Source organism: Coenobita brevimanus, chromosome 112 (assembly GCF_032717465.1).
Source record: "Coenobita brevimanus isolate Jiangsu-jjx chromosome 112, ASM3271746v2, whole genome shotgun sequence".
In the NCBI taxonomy this organism is placed as follows: domain Eukaryota; kingdom Metazoa; phylum Arthropoda; class Malacostraca; order Decapoda; family Coenobitidae; genus Coenobita; species Coenobita brevimanus.
This window is the reverse complement of record NC_137065.1, coordinates 21,180,294-21,192,359: the sequence shown is the minus strand read 5'-3', so window position 1 is coordinate 21,192,359 and position 12,066 is coordinate 21,180,294. Positions and strand designations below refer to the sequence as shown.

General features: G+C 42.8%; 1 protein-coding gene across 1 annotated transcript in view; it reads left to right on the top strand.

Annotated features, from left to right (window-relative positions):
- The window catches only part of Mat1 (CDK-activating kinase assembly factor), a 246,354-nt gene that overhangs the window by 189,675 nt on the left and 44,613 nt on the right, over positions 1 to 12,066 (top strand). The window lies entirely within an intron of this gene.

The window sequence follows — 12,066 nt, the reverse complement described above, 5'->3', positions numbered from 1 at the left end:
GATATTTTATTGTTTATTTGACTGTTGAGTTCTTGTATTTGTTGTATGATGTCTTGTGTATGGGGTGTTGGGGAGTGTCGCAGTGTGTCCTGTTGTCTGATGAGGCCTTGAATTTCTGGTGTGAAGTTGGGGTTGTGTCTCTTTCTGTTGCCTCTAGGGATGTGTCTTTTGTCTGCATTTTGTATAACTGTATTGAAAGTGTGCACAGCAGTGTTGATGTTTGTGATGGGTTTACTGTTTAGTGTTTCGAAATGTTGTTCTGTTTCAGTTACAAAGGCCTCCCAGTTGGCTCTTATAATTAGTGTATGTGTGTTTGTGGTCAGCTTGGGTGATTCTGGGTGTTGTGTTGGTGATGATGATTGGGAGGTGATCAGAATCTAGGGTTTTGACCATTCTCCAGGATGTATTGGGGGCAAGGTTTGGGGAGCAAAAGGTGATGTCTGGGGATGATGGGAGGAAGAGGGCTTGGTGTGGGAAATGGGTATGTTGGTCTAGATTGTTCAGTATGAAAAGATGATCTGTCTGGGATTGTAGTACCAGCCCTCTGTCTGTGTCAGGGTTGTTGACATGCCAGGCCAATGACTTGGCATTGAAATCACCACCCAGGATGATGTTGGGTATGTTAGTGATGTGGTGTATCTGTGGAGAGTAATTGTGTGGTACTGTGGGGGATGATTGGTGGGGAATGTATGTGTTAGCAGTTGTTATGTATCATTCATTACCAGTGAGTATTTTAATTGATTGTGTTCTGTTGTGGTGTTGTGTGACTTTGTGTGTCCACTGGTATCTGCAAAGTTGATGGATTTGTGTACGAGGGTGATGAGTCCACCGCCGTCGGCCTGGTCTTGTCGAATAGTGGTGAAGTATGAAATACAGTATTGGTGTTTTCTGTGCTCTGTATAGTTTTGTTTCTTGTAAGATGGCAATGTGTATGTTCTGTTGTTTGATGAATTGTGTGAGTTTTTGTTTTTTGGTGTTTATGCCATCTATGTTTAACTGATGCATGTTTATGTCGTGTGTGCAATGTGTGTTGGCTGCTGCAGCACGGGGGGGAGGTGGTGTGGATGGAGGGGAAGGGGTAGGAGGAGGTTCTGATGAAGGTAAGGGTTGAGGTGGATTAGGATGGGTTGGAATAGGAGGAGTTGTGGGATTTGATGGTGTGGGAAGAATCGGTGGGTTTGGCTGTGGAGGTGCGAAGGAAGTAGGAGTAGGGTTGGTGGGGGGGTTAGTGGGTGGGGGGAAGGAGCATAAGGAACAGGTCCAGGTGTTTGTGTTATGTTTTCTGGATGCTGCACAGGTGTAGTGGGTCCAGTTCTTGCAGGAATTGCACTGGCTCGATATGATAGGCTTTGAGCATGTTGGACATATGTATTTGTTGGTGGGCCCTGGATTGCTCTCAATATCCCTGGCTAGAAGAAGACACCAAGAAATGACTGCTGGGGAGCCATTTCTCAGTGTAGAAAAAACGGTGTTGTTGTGTGTGTTGTGTTGGGAGATGTGGTACTTGCCCAGGTGACCGAAACCACTCCCAGGTACTCGGGCCCTGTGAGGGGCCAGGGGGCTTTGCGGTGGTTTGATCCCCATGCTGTCCTCCTCTTCTCTTCGACAGCCTCTGGGAGGTAGACCCACGATGAAGATGCCACCGATCCAGGTCCATAAAAATAGTGATCAACCAAAGCTATTTTACAGCTACATCCGAAGCAAAACCCAAGTAAAAGATAAAATACAATCCATTACAGATAAGGGGATCATCTGTTCACAAGAGAAAGATATTTGTGAAGCGCTAAATAAGAATTTCCAATCAGTTTTTACGGAAGAAAATAATTTTGAGAGGGATGATATGGAACGTGCATGCCCACACATGTTACCGGATATACAAATATCAGAAAAAGAAATACATGAGGACTTAAGTAAATCAGACAAAGGAAAGCAAATGGTCCTGATGAAATTTTATGTTGGGTACTACGTGAATGTGCAAAGGAGTTAAGTAGATCATTATCTTTAATATTCAAGGAATCCTTGGGTCAAGGTAAACTACCTGATATTTGGAAGACAGCAAAAATTGTTCCCTTATTCAGGAAAGGGAATAGACAAAATCCACTGAACTACTGACCTGTATCACTAACCAGTGTTGTAAGCAAGATATTAGAAAAGATGATAAGAAAAGTTTGGGTACATCATCTAGAACACATGATAACAGAAAGACAGTTTGGTTTTAGAAAGGGAAAATCATGTGTTACTAACCTGTTGAGCTACTATGATAAAGTAGCAGAAACATTACAGAAAAGAGAAGGATGGGTGGACAGTATCTATCTAGATTTCAAGAAAGCATTTGACAGAGTACTGCACCAAAGACTTCTATGGAAACTGTTCCATCAAGGAGGAATCCGAGGCAAACTGTACTGTTGGAGGCAAGATTTTTTCAGAAAAAGGGAGATGAAAACAGTACTAAGGGGAAACTACTCATCATGGAGGGAAGTGACTAGCGGAGTTCCACAGGGCTCATTGCTGGCACCAATTATGTTTTTAGCGTATATAAACGACACAGACAGCAACACTGGAAATGAAAGGTATCGAAATGTGTTTGCTGATGATACAAAAATACAAAGGAGCTTTACTGACACAGGCACTAGTAAAGAGCTACAAGAAGAATTAGATATACTTCATGAATGGAGCAGTGCATGGCAAATGGATTTCAGTGTGGATAAGTGTCATGTAATCAGGTTTGGTCTGTCTATCTATCTATTGCCAGATGCCTCAATCCCGTTTGGAGTGGCCACAAACAAATCGCATCCAAGTCATCCTGTCCCCCGCCATTTCACTTCCCTGCTCCCAACTCACACCCCCCTCTCTCATATACCTCTCCACCCCATCCCTCCATCTCATCCTCGGCCTCCCCCTCCCTCTTACCCCCTCCACCTCACTCACATACACTCTGTTTGTCAGTCTTTCACCCTCCATCCTCTCCACATGGCCTAACCATCTCAGTGTGCTCCTCATAACACTTCCTATCACATCCACATCAACACCACAACGCTCCTTTATATCCTCATTCGTCAACCTGTCTCTCCATGTGACTCCACATGCTCCTCTTAAATAACTCATTTCCACTGCTCTCACTCTTGACTTGTGTCCTTCCAACAACGTCTAAGCTTCACTTCCATACGTTAGAGTTGGTATCACAATACTGTCATGTAGTAACTTTTTCACTTCCATGTTCACTTCCCTGTTTCTTATCATTGCTTTCAAAGAACCAGCAACCTTTCTTCCCTGTTGTACCCTTTCAAGCACTTCACCCTCCAAACCTCCATCCTTACTCATCACACTACCCAAGTACTTAAACGTACTCACATTTTCGAATTCCTCACCATCCAACCTCGCTGTCCATTCACTGACTTTACCTCTCTCAAAGACCATCACTTTACTCTTCCCTACATTCACCTTTAGATTCCGTTTCTTACACACTCTCTCAAACTCATCCACCAAGCCTTGCAGCTCCCCTTTGTCTTCACTCAACAACACAGTATCATCTGCAAACAACAGTACAGGGAGTTTCCAAACACTATCCTGTCTCACCAGGGCCACTCCGACATCCACTACCCTACCTTGTACCTCTTTTATTACCCCATCCATGTACAGATTGAACAACCATGGAGACATGACACATCCCTGTTCGAAACCAACTTTCAAAGAGAAAAATTCACTTAGTTCACCATCCACACGCACTGCAGTCTTCGCACCATCATACATACTCTTTGCAGCATTCAACAACTTCCCATCTACTCCATATATTCTTAACACTTTCCACAATCCTTGTCCATCCACCCTGTCATATGCTTTCTCCAAATCCATGAAAGCCGCATACAACTTCTTTCCCTTCTCTAGAAACTTTTCCACTAAAGATCTAAGAATGAATATCTGATCTACACAACCTCTTCCCTTCCTAAAGCCTCCCTGTTCTTCTCCAACTAATTTCTCTGTTCTTTCTCTAACTCTGCCAATAAGTATCCTACCATACACTTTTTCTATTATACTAAGAAGACAAATGCCCCTATGATTACCACACACTTCTTTTTCCCCTTTTCCTTTGTACAAGGGAATAATTATACCTGACTTCCAATCCTCCGGGACTCTACCTTCCTCCCAGGCCAATCTGCACATCTTCCACATCCATTCTACTACTATCTCTCCCCCATGCTTCAGCATTTCACCACACACTCCATCAATTCCTGGGGCTTTCCCTGATTTTTAACTTTCTTCATTGCTTCCACAACTTCTATCCTACTGATTTCTTCCTGTCTTCTCACCTCCCTCCTTCTCCCAGCCATTCCCCAGCCACTTATACTCGCATTGCTTCCATCCTCTACATTCAACAATTCCTTAAAGTGTTCTCTCCATCTGCTCACTTTTTCTCCCTTCTCCACTAGTAATCTACCATTTTTATCTTTCACTCCCCTGCTAACTTCACTTCCACCCTGTCTTACTCTTTTCACCTCTCTCCAGAACATTTTCTTACAGTCCCTCCACTTTACACTCAAAAAAAGTGGAAAAAGATCTGGTTGGGATTATAAGTTAGGAATGAAAATCTACACATGTCAGAAAGAGAGCAGGATCTAGGTGTGATTATCAATAACAGACACTCTGCGGCTGACCACATCAGTGAGAAGGTACAGAACATGTATACACTGCTTGCAAATATGAGAATAGCATTCACATACATAAATGAAAACATGCTGAGAAAGATAATAACATCATAACACCAACCCTGGAGTATGCATCAGTAGTCTTGAATCTTCCTCTCAAAAAACACCGAGATAAGATTGAAAAAGTTCAAAGGGCCGCTACAAGATGGGTATTAAGCTTAAGTGATCTAAGCTACGAAGAAAGACTAGAAAAACTGAATCTACCAACACTACAGGAGAGAAGGAAAAGAGGAGACACGATTATGCTATATAAATGCATATCAGGGAAGGAAAAAATAGACATATATGAATATATAACCTATGGGAAAGCATCAGCAAGAGGACACTGCAAAAAACTGCGCTGAAAGAGAGGCGATAAAGACGTAAGGAAATTTAGTTTCCCAAATAGGGCAGTTGATCACTGGAATGCACTCCCGAATGAAATAGTGTGTGCCAGAACAGTTCATAAATTTAAGGATATGTACGAGCAAAGTGACTTAATACATGGGACAGTATGAGCTTCAATCACTCCTGTTAAGATACGGTTAGGTAAGAACATTTAGGTAAGGTATGAACACACACGCACGCGCGCGTGCGCGCACGCACACACACACACACACACACACACACACACACACACACACACACACACACACACACACACACACACACACACACACACACACACACACATGCGGCACAGAAATAATGAACAAACGTTTCCAGTCACTTTTCACTAATGAAAAGGAGATTGTGGAAGGGGAGGGAGTGACTAGAAATGTAGTGATAAAAGATATAAAAGTGGAAGTACAGGAAGTGTATAAATTACTAGAAACTCAAGATGTAAGGAAAGCCCCAGGACCAGATGGAATCTCTAATTGGTTACTGAAGGAATGCAGAGAACAACTGGCGGATAAGATTCACAGTTTAATTGTGTGTTCTCTGGAAGAGGGGAAAGTACCTCAAGAGTGGAAGAGGGCAAATGTGGTACCAATTTATAAGGGAGGAAACAAGGAAGAACCCCTGAATTATAGACCAGTGTCCCTAACAAGCATGGTCGCAAAATTGTGCGAAAGAATTCTGAAAGATAGATGGATAAAATATCTGGAAGAGATGAATATTTTGGCTGAATGTCAGTTTGGATTTAGAAGTGAAAGGCCATGTGTTCCCAACTTGTTGAGTTTTTACTCAAGAGCAATTGATGTGCTACAGGAAAGAGATGGTTTGGTGGATTGTGTGTATTTAGATTTGGAGAAGGCTTTTGACAAGGTACCCCATAAGAAACTAATGTGGAAACTAGAGCATATAGGAGGACTGAAGGGGAACCTCCTGAAATGGATGAGAGACTTTTTGAGAGACAGACAAATGAGGACAGTAATAAAGGATTAGATGTCTTGATGGAGGGAAGTAACAAGTGGAGTCCCACAAGGCTCGATGTTGGCACCAGTAATGTTCCTGATTTACGTAAATGATATGGAAATGCTGAAGCATTGGGGAGAGATAGTAGTAGAATGGATGTGGAAGATGTGCAGATTGGCCTGGGAGGAAGGTAGAGTCCCGGAGGATTGGAAGTCAGGTATAATTATTCCCTTGTACAAAGGAAAAGGGGAAAAAGAAGTGTGTGGTAATCATAGGGGCATTTGTCTTCTTAGGATAATAGGAAAAGTGTATGGTAGGATACTTACTGACAGAGTTAGTGAAAGAACAGAGAAATTAGTTGGAGAAGAACAGGGAGGCTTTAGGAAGGGAAGAGGTTGTGTAGATCAGATATTCATTCTTAGATCTTTAGTGGAAAAGTTTCTAGAGAAGGGAAAGAAGTTGTATGCGGCTTTCATGGATTTGGAGAAAGCATATGACAGGGTGGATAGACAAGGATTGTGGAAAGTGTTAAGAATATATGGAGTAGATGGGAAGTTGTTGAATGCTGTGAAGAGTATGTATGATGGTGCGAAGGCTGCAGTGCGTGTGGATGGTGAACTAAGTGAATTTTTCTCTTTGAAAGTTGGGTTGAAATAGGGATGTGTCCTGTCTCCATGGTTGTTCAATCTGTACATGGATGGGGTAATAAAAGAGGTACAAGGTAGGGTAGTGGCTGTTGGAGTGGCCCTGGTGAGAGAGGATAGTGTTTGGAAACTCCCTGTACTGTTGTTTGCAGATGATACTGTGTTGTTGAGTGAAGATGAAAGAGCTGCAAGGCTTGGTGGATGAGTTTGGGAGAGTGTGTAAGAAACGGAATCTAAAGGTGAATGTAGGGAAGAGTAAAGTGATGGTCTTCGAGAGAGCTGAAGTCAGTGAATGTAGAGCGAGGTTGGATGGTGAGGAATTGGAAGATGTGAGTACGTTTAAGTACTTGGGTAGTGTGATGAGTAAGGATGGAGGTTTGGAGGGTGAAGTGCTTGAAAGGGTTCAGCAGGGAAGAAAGGTTGCTGGTTCTTTGAAATCAGTGATAAGAAACAGGGAAGTGAGCATGGAAGTGAAAAAGTTACTACATGACAGTATTGTGATACCAACTTTAACATACGGAAGTGAAGCTTGGACGTTGTTGGAAGGACACAAGTCAAGAGTGAGAGCAGTGGAAATGAGTTATTCAAGAGGACCTTGTGGAGTCACATGGAGAGACAGGCTCACAAATGAGGATATAAAGGAGCGTTGTGGTGTGGATGTGGATGTGATAGGAAGCGTTATGAGGAACACACTGAGGTGGTTTGGCCATGTGGAGAGGATGGAGGGTGAAAGACTGACGAAGAGAGTGTATGTGAGTGAGGTGGAGGGGGGAAGAGGGAGGGGGAGGCCGAGGATGAGATGGAGGGATGGGATGAAGAGGTATATGAGAGAGGGGGGTGTGAGCTGGGAGCAGGGCAGTGAAATGGCGGGGGACAGGGCGACTTGGAGGCAATTTGTTTGTGGCCACCCCAAACGGGATTGAGGCGTCTGGCAATAGATAGATAGATAGATATAGTATGTGGAGTGAACAGTTATGCAAGTCTGCTTGCTGATGATGCAAATATCTTGAGGTAGGTAGAGGTTGAGGAGGATTGTAAAATGCTGCAGGAAGATCTGGATAGGATACACGAATGGAGCCGGATGTGGGAAATGAAATTCAATGCAAAGAAATGTAAAATATTGGAAATGGGTAAAAGTGCCAAGAGGCCACCATTGAATTATTGATGGGTAATGAACCAATCACAAAAGTGAGAGAAGAGAAAGATTTGGGTGTGCTGGTCCAGGATAGTTTGTCACCTGAAAAACACATTAACAAGACAGTTAGAGAGACGTATAAACTCCTGACTAATATAAGAATAGCTTTTCATTATATGGATGAGGAGATGATGAAAAAATTGATAGTGGCCATGATTCACCTCAGGTTAGAATATGCAGCAGTAGTGTGGTCCCCACACAAAAAGAAAGATATAAACAAGATTGAGAGAATACAGAGAACAGCAGCCAAAATGATCCCTAGTCTGTCAGATCTGTCGTACAGAGAGAGGCTGGAAAAGCTGGAGTTGCCTTCCTTAGAAGAAAGAAGAAAGAGAGGCGACATGATTGCAGTATTCAGGACCATGATGGGAGTAGATAAAATTGACAAAGAAGATCTGTTTTTATGGGATAAGAGAGTAACAAGAGGACACCGGATGAAACTAAAGAAGCCAAGCTGCTTGAAGGATATCAAGAAATATAGTTTTCCTTATAGGTGTATAGACCTGTGGAATAGCCTGGACAAAGAGATCGTCCAGTCTAAAAACTTAAACGAGTTAAAAGCTAAATTTGACTTATTGAGAAACGGAGACGGGACCCCACGAGCGTAGCTCATTTCCTGTACATCACAATTAGGTAAATACAATTAGGCAATTAGGTAAATACACACACACACTTGGGAGACAGGCTGGGACGGGGGAGTCTGGGGGGATGGGGAGTTTGACAACTGGGGTTAGGGGAGGGCGGTGGGATGGAGAGACATGCCTGGCAGTGCTGAGCATGGTGTGGGATGGAGGAGGGATAAGGGGTGAAAAGAGGGGATGGAGGGAGGACAGCACGAGTTGTGTGCACCATCACTTCCCTTTCAGACATACTCTTTTGAAACCTATGAAGGGATGGAGTGTTTATACAAGCGAATCGAAGGCTATTCGGATTGTGGGAATGTTCCCCCATTTCTTTTGTTTGGTCTAGCGAATTGTTGGTTATCACTGCATCAGAAATCAGGGTATGGGTGTACAGTAATCTCCCGATTTTCCAGCGTAGCAGAGCCAAAGGCATATCCGGGTAATGGCTCCATCCAGATAATGGAGTTCTCTCCTGGCCCCTATTCATACATAACCTAACTTTGGAAGCCAGTGTAAAAAGCCACTACAGTACATCATATAACAGTTGTTCCTGTTGTTTAACATTATCGGTTCAAGCGGACCTATAATCCACAGCTAAGAAATTACCATTGGCAAGCAGACCCATCAACCACAGACAAGCAATCACCACTGCAGGGCCATACCCTTCAGTGACATGAAAACATGAAAAAAGAACTGCTGCACAAGAAAAATGAAGTGGGGACACAAAACATAGTGGTACAGTGGAATAAAATCATGGTGCAGTACAGTAAGTTAGAATAAAATCAACATTAACTCTCACAGTTCTGTACTGGGCATCGTGCTGAATAACCTGCAACCTCCTTGTCTCTAACTGTTGTATTGTGGCTAGCAAAGCTGTTGCACTGCAGAGTAAATCCCAAGTAGTAGCTTCGTGTGAGTCTGAGTCAGTCAAGGATTGAGCGGGCCAGGTCACCGCCATAACAACTGTCCAGGAAGAGCTGCTCACCAAGGAGACGATACGTGGGAACTGAGGGTGAGCGAGGAGGGTCTCCGGTGAACGTTGAATGAACAAACTACCCAGACGCAGTGGTGCTGTGGGGCTATTCCCACCCGATCGGGCAAATTTTTTTCACGCGACCATAATTTTCAGTCGGACCCTACAATTTTATCCAGATGGAAAAACTGTTCAGTTAATGGTTTAATACAGCCAGAGCACAGCATACAGATAATGAATGGTCCATGTAATGGTTGTCCATATAATTGAGAGATTACTGTACAGTATAGGTTTTTGATGTGTTTTGCTACTTATGACAACTTGTTTAATGTGTTCTTTGCACTGTAGCGTTGAATTAAAATATGCACCCAAATTGCGTACAGAACTGACTGGAAGAAGTTGCGATCTTCATTGTTCAAAGTCGGCATTATCAGCATCATTCCCCTTTTGTTTGTTTGTTTGTGATCTCTGTATCGCAGTCATTCAGTTTAAGTCTCATCTTTGTCATCCAGATCTTAATATCAAACAATAGGGATTCCATTTTACTGTATTCATAGTATACTGTGGTAGGTGGTGGTGACAATTATCCACTTACTCAGTGTAGTGCTGCCTACTTCTTCCTTCACCTTTATCATTCTTTTTATGTGTCTGCCCTCCTTTCTTCCTATTTCTCCCATCTTTCCTGTCACATTTTATTACACATCTCTCCCTTTCAGGTGGCTTTACATTGAGTGACAAGCCTAATGGTTTCCCGTAATCCAGGAATCCATTTACAGCACAGGGTGGTAACCATATAACCAACCGACACACATTCCATACGTCTCAACAAGTGGGTTGGCAGAGGGTTAGTGCCCCTCCCCATAAAACAAACAACTGAAAGACAAATGACCACCCGTTATGGAATTATGGTGTCCGGCTATACATAGATAGATAGATCATCAGTATTTTGTATCTTAACAAAAAGCTGAGTGTCATCAGGTTAAATATGTTAGGACACAGTCATAGGCATCAGGTAGATGACAAATTACTAATATAAACTGTAAAGGGAATTGGACCTAAAAATGATTCTTGAGGGACTCCAGTGAGAAGGGAAACTAGTCCAAGCCATTGTGGTCCACTGCCGTCATGTGATCTGTCTGACAGGCAAAATTTAGGAAGCAAAAGAGCATTATCACAAACAGCATAAAAATGCAACCCAACAATAATTCATGATCTATGGTCCGTCTATTTTATGAAGAGCGTTTGAGCGTTGTCTCTCCTGGGGAATCCCCGTCCCACAGTGTTGCCATACTTTGTACTGGGCAATTTAATCGGATTAGAAACAAGGCGTAAATGACAACCCTCCCTCCCAGCACACCACTCTCTCTCTCTCTCTCTCTCTCTCTCTCTGCATATAGAAATTGCATTTTTTGTGGATTTATTTCTATAAAAAGTCTATATGGTTTTATAAATTATTAGAATTTGAGGAAAAGTCTCCTGACTGACTGTCTCTCTCTCTCTCTCTCTCTCTCTCTAACATTATTTTTTTTATGACTATGATTTTCTCCATAAAGTATGATATTTTATTTGTGGTTTATAATTTCGATTTATTTTCCACACCACCTCTGAGGTTGAGGAAAAGTCTCGTGACTGTCTTGTTGCACTCCTATTCAATTTCCACCACATTCCCTCCCTCCCTCCCTCCGTCTTGCCTTTTCACCCTTATCTCTGGCCTCTCCAACCTCCCTCCCTCGCTGTCTGCCTATCACTCTTATCTCCATTCCCTTTCCCTCCTCTCTCTCTCTATGTTACTGTCTGTCTGTCAACATTATGTTTTTCTTATGAATGTGATACTTTCCTTTAAGTATGATGTTTTATTTTGTTCTCTATAATTTAGACTTTTTTTCCACACCACCTTTGAGGTAAAAGTCAAGGTGCGTTTTTTTTTTTTTTTTTTTTTTTTTAAAGAGGTTTTCCTCAGGAGACCTAATCAACAGCTTTTGAGGGAACAATTACATGTCCTCTGTTTGCCTTCTCTTCTAAAAAATACTTATTTACGTTGTAAATAAGTTCTTTTTCTCTACTGTGGAGCACACGAGAGCAAGTAGCAGGAGTAAGAGCATCCATCTCAGGTGGCGGCCAGAGTGGAAATGACCTGGATTAACACGGTCACTCTACCCTTACAAGCGTGGCAATGCTGGAAAGCAACGTTGCCAAGTGATGTGGTATTTATAAAAAGTCATTGTTATTACTAGAAAAAAAGAGACATTTATAACACTATATAGCCTTATTAGAGAATTAAATATATATATACAGTAAATAAACTTCATTTCTATCTATCTATTGCCAGATGCCTCAATCCCGTTCGGGGTGGCCACAAACAAATCGCCTCCACCTCGCCCTGTTCTCCGCCATTTCACTGCCCTGCTCCCAACTCACACCCCCCTCTCTCATATACCTCTCCACCCCATCCCTCCATCTCATCCTCGGCCTCCCCCTCCCTCTTCCTCCCTCCGCCTCACTCACATACACTCTCTTCGTCAGTCTTTCACCCTCCATCCTCTCCACATGGCCAAACCACCTCAGTGCATTCCTCCTAACGCTTCCTATC